This window comes from Bubalus bubalis, chromosome 22 (assembly GCF_019923935.1).
Source record: "Bubalus bubalis isolate 160015118507 breed Murrah chromosome 22, NDDB_SH_1, whole genome shotgun sequence".
NCBI lineage: Eukaryota > Metazoa > Chordata > Mammalia > Artiodactyla > Bovidae > Bubalus > Bubalus bubalis.
Window position 1 is genome coordinate 61,680,835 of NC_059178.1, and position 5,764 is coordinate 61,686,598.

The 5,764-nt window shown below is 39.4% G+C and overlaps 1 pseudogene; it reads left to right on the forward strand.

Moving 5' to 3' along the window:
* Positions 1-4,526: 4,526 nt before the first annotated feature.
* Positions 4,527-5,458, forward strand: LOC123331245 (annotated as a pseudogene).
* The last annotated feature ends 306 nt before the right edge of the window (positions 5,459-5,764 follow it).

Sequence of the window (5,764 nt, forward strand, 5' to 3'; positions counted from 1 at the left end):
CAAACATTATCCTCAATGGTGAAAAATTGAAAGCATTTCCTCTAAAGTCAGGAACAAGACAAGGGTGCCCACTTTCACCATTACTATTCAACATAGTTTTGGCCACAGCAATCAGAGCAGAAAAAGAAATAAAAGGAATCCAAATTGGAAAAGAAGAAGTAAAACTCTCACTGTTTGCAGATGACATGATCCTCTACATAGAAAACCCTAAAGACTCCACCAGAAAATTACTAGAACCAATCAATGATTATAGTAAAGTTGCAGGATATAAAATCAACACAAAGAAATCACTTGCATTCCTATACACTAATAATGAGAAAACAGAAAGAGAAATTAAGGAAACAATTCCATTCACCATTGCAACAGATAGAATAAAATACTTAGGAATATATCTACCTAAAGAAACTAAAGACCTATATATAGAAAACTATAAAACACTGGTGAAAGAAATCAAAGAGGACACTAATAGATGGAGAAATATACCATGTTCATGGATTGGAAGAATCAATATAGTGAAAATGAGTATACTACCCAAAGCAATTTATAGATTCAATGCAATCCCTATCAAGCTACCAATGGTATTCTTCACAGAGCTAGAACAAATAATTTCCCACTTTGTATGGAAATACAAAAAACCTCGAATAGCCAAAGCTATCTTGAGAAAGAAGAATGGAACTGGAGGAATCAACCTACCTGACTTCAGGCTCTACTACAAAGCCATAGTTATCAAGACAGTATGGTACTGCCACAAAGACAGAAATATAGATCAATGGAACAAAATAGAAAGCCCAGAGATAAATCCACGCACATATGGACACCTTATCTTTGACAAAGGAGGCAAGAATATACAATGGATTAAAGACAATCTCTTTAACAAGTGGTGCTGGGAAAACTGGTCAACCACTTGTAAAAGAATGAAACCAGAACACTTTCCAACACCATACACAAAAATAAACTCAAAATGGATTAAAGATCTAAACGTAAGACCAGAAACTATAAAACTCTTAGAGGAGAATGTAGGCAAAACACTCTCCGACATACATCACAGCAGGATCCTCTATGACCCACCTCCCAGAATATTGGAAATAAAAGCAAAAATAAACAAATGGGACCTAATTAACCTTAAAAGCTTCTGCACATCAAAGGAAACTATTAGCAAGGTGAAAAGGCAGCCTTCAGAATGGGAGAAAATAACAGCAAATGAAGCAACTGACAAACAACTAATCTCAAAAATATACAAGCAACTCCTACAGCTCAACTCCAGAAAAATAAATGACCCAATCAAAAAATGGGCCAAAGAACTAAAGAGACATTTCTCCAAAGAAGACATCCAGATGGCTAACAAACACATGAAAAGATGCTCAACATCACTCATTATCAGAGAAATGCAAATCAAAACCACTATGAGGTACCATTTCACACCAGTCAGAATGGCTGCGATCCAAAAGTCTACAAGTAATAAATGCTGGAGAGGGTGTGGAGAAAAGGGAACCCTCTTACACTGTTGGTGGGAATGCAAACTAGTACAGCCACTATGGAGAACAGTGTGGAGATTCCTTAAAAAACTGGAAATAGAACTGCCTTATGATCCAGCAATCCCACTGCTGGGCATACACACTGAGGAAACCAGAAGGGAAAGAGACATGTGTACCCCAATGTTTATCACAGCACTGTTTATAACAGCCAGGACATGGAAGCAACCTAGATGTCCATCAGCAAATGAATGGATAAGACCGCTGTGGTACATATACACAATGGAGTACTACTCAGCCATTAAAAAGAACACATTTGAATCAGTTCTAATGAGGTGGATGAAACTGGAGCCTATTATACAGAGTGAAGTAAGCCAGAAAGAAAAACACCAATACAGTATACTAACGCATATATATGGAATTTAGAAAGATGGTAACAATAACCCTGTGTACGAGACAGCAAAAGAGATACTGATGTATAGAACAGTCTTATGGACTCTGTTGGAGAGGGAGAGGGTGGGAAGATTTGGGAGAATGGCATTGAAACATGTGTAATATCATGTATGAAACGAGTTGCCAGTCCAGGTTCAATGCATGATACTGGATGCTTGGGGCTGGTGCACTGGGAAGACCCAGAGGGATGGTGTGGGGAGGGAGGAGGGAGGAGGGTTCAGGATGGGGAGCGTATGTGTACCTGTGGCGGATTCGTTTTGATGTTTGGCAAAACTAATACAGTGTTTCAGGTTTAAAAATAAAATAAAATTAAATAAAAAAAAAGAGTCAGACACGACTTCACTTTCACTTTCACCTTTGAATAGTCATTTTTCATTATTACAAAAGAAAGAATAGCTCAGAAAAGATATAATTGTACCTTTTTCTTGCCTTCAGTTCAGTTCAGTTCAGTTCAGTCGCTCAGTCATGTCAGACTCCTTGTGACCCCATGAATCGCAGCACGCCAGGCCTCCCTGTCCATCACTAATTCCTGGAGTTCACCAAGACTCACGTCCATCGAGTCAGTGATGCCATCCAGCCATCTTATCCTCTGTTATCCCCTTCTCCTTCTGTCCCCAATCCCTCCCAGCATCAGACTCTTTTCCAATGAGTCAACTCTTTGCATGAGGTGGCCAAAGTACTGGAGTTTCAGCTTTAGCATCATTCCTTCCAAAGAAATCCCAGGGCTGATCTCCTTCAGAATGGACCGGTTGGATCTCCTTGCAGTCCAAGGGACTCTCAAGAGTCTTCTCCAACACCACAGTTCAAAAGCATCAATTCTTCGGCACTCAGCCTTCTTCACAGTCCAACTCTCACATCCATACATGACCACTGGAAAAACCATAGCCTTGCCTAGACGGACCTTTGCTGGCAAAGTAATGTCTCTGCTTTTGAATATGCTATCTAGGTTGGTCATAACTTTTCTTCCAAGGAGTAAGTGTCTCTTAATTTCATGGCTGCAGTCACCATCCACAGTGATTTTGGAGCCCAGAAAAATAAAGTCTGACACTGTTTCCACTGTTTCCCCATCTATTTCCCATGAAGTGATGGGACTGGATGCCATGATCTTGGTTTTCTGAATGTCAAGCTTTAAGCCAACTTTTTCACTCTCCACTTTCACTTTCATCAAGGGGCTTTTTAGTTCCTCTTCACTTTCTGCCATAAGGGTGTTGTCATCTGCATATCTGAGGTTATTGATATTTCTCCCAGCAATTTTGATTCCAGCTTGTGTTTCTTCCAGTCCAGAGTTTCTTATGATGTACTCTGCATATAAATTAAATAAACAAGGTGACAATATACAGCCTTGACGAACTCCTTTTCCTATTTGGAACCAGTCTGTTGTTCCATGTCCAGTTCTAACTGTTACTTCCTGAACTGCATACAAATTTCTCAAGAGGCAGATCAGGTGGTCTGGTATTCGCAACTCTTTTAGAATTTTCCACAGTTTATTGTGATGCACACAGTCAAAGGCTTTGGCATTGTCAAAAAAGCAGAAATAGATGTTTTTCTGGAACTCTCTTGCTTTTTCCATGATCCAGCAGATGTTGGCAATTTGATCTCTGGTTCCTCTGCCTTTCCTAATCCAACTTGAACATCAGTAGGTGACCCTTTTTAAACATCTGTTACAATTTAGCATTAAACATTGAAATATTCCTGAATACTATCACTATATTGCCTAGATGAATTCAGTAACTGTCCAAGCATGAAAATTTCTCTAGTCAGATTCCATAGCTTGGCTTATAATCTAAAAAATAAAAAATGGATGTACTAACTACTATTGATATGTTGCCAACTTTAGAACAGTGAATCAATGAGATGCTAAAGATATTTAACTGTAGAAGAAAACTCATTTAACACATAATTTGATGAGACAGGCACTGTCATTCTCATACTAATGATGATGAAACTTAAACTTAGTGATTACTTGGCCTGCCTAAAGAATTGCAGCTGCTGAGCAGTAGAGTTAGGATTCAGTTGCTAATTCTGTTACTGATTCAGTAACTAATTCTGAATATTTTCTCTTTATATTTTACAAGTAACTCTTAGAAGTTCCTTTGTTCCTCAGAGGTAAAGTTGCTTCCCAATGTATAAGAGATAAAGTACTTTGACTCATCTAGCTAGACAAGGCTTCTACTGAAATAGAAATACTTTAATTTGCCATGCAAGTAAAAAAATACTGCAAAGTGGAACAGAAGTGAGTTACTCAGAGTTTGCTATATGCAATGTGATTAACCATGATCATTCACATTGGTGAAAGATGAGAGAGTAAATGAAAGTAAGAGGTTCAGAGGTTAGAATTCACCCACTGGTTTGATGCTGTGTCATTTAACGTGGAAAATGATAGCTTTAAGGAATAGAAGCAGTAAGTTATCAGTTCATCTGGAAATGCATACATTTTCTGTGCTTACTGTTCATATGCCTAAGGATTACCAGGATGCCCAAGTGGATTTAGAATTAATGTTCTAATTACTTTAGCCGTTTTCATATTTATTTTTTATGACTCTTCAGGTTATTATAAACATCAGTACCCTGTCAAAATTCCAACCTCCAGGAACCCTGCAGAGAATGGAGGTGGAGAACAGCACTGTGAAGACACAGTTCTTGCTCTTGGGATTCAGTGACCACCCGGAACTGCAGAGTGCTCATTTTGCTGTTTTTCTGTCATCTACTCGGTTACCCTGATGGGAAACCTTGGGACGATTTTATTAATCACAGCCAGTCCCCTTTTGCACACCCCTATGTACTTTTTTCTCCGCATCTTGTCTTTCGTAGATGTCTGCTGCTCTTCAGTCACTGCCCCCAAATTACTTGTGGACTTAGTTTCTGATAAGAAGACCATTTCTTACAATGGCTGTGCTGCACAGTTATATTTCTTCTGCTGTTTGGTGGACACAGAGTCTTTTCTCTTGACTGTCATGGCTTATGACCGGTACATAGCCATCTGCAACCCCCTGCTTTACACTGTTATTATGTCCAAGAGGATTTGCTGCCAGCTTGCAACTGGAGCATTTCTGGGAGGCACCATGAGCTCAATCGTCCACACCACTAATACATTTCACCTTTCTGTTCCAATGAAATTAACCATTTCTTTTGTGACACCTCCCCTCTCTTCTCTCTGTCCTGCACTGACACCTACATCCATGACGTTGTACTGGTGGTCTTTGCTAGTTTAGTGGAAGCCCTCTGCCTTCTAACAGTTCTCCTCTCCTATATCCTCATCATAGCAGCCATTCTTAAAACAGGTTCTGCCAAGGGAAGAAGAAAAGGATTCTCCACTTGTGCGTCCCATCTGACCGTGGTCTCTATCTACCCATGGTACCCTGATCTTCATTTATTTGTGCCCTGGCACTGGCCATGCAATGGCTATGGATAAAGTGACCTCTGTGTTCTATACATTGATTATACCTATGTTAAATCCCTTAATTTACAGCCTTAGGAACAAATATGTAAAAAATGCCTTCAGGAAAATGATTAGCAGAAAATTTCTTTCTTAAGAAACGATGAAACTGAGGCTGACAGCTTTTCTACCCTGTTTCTTGCCCTTTGTTCTTTAAATCTCTCAAGATTCTGAGAGCTGAAGCTCTAGTACTTTGACATAAGTTCCTATAACCCACCAGTACAACCTTCTGAATGTTTCCCATTATTTTCAGTTGTGCCTAAATTGAGTGTAGGGAGCAGGCCTTGATGATCTTAATCTTCTCTCCAAACTAAGGAAGAGTAGCAATAGGGTCTCTTTGCTGTTTTGCACAAAAGGTCTTTTTTACATCTCTTTTCTCTGTTCCTGAGAGGCCCTAATGAGG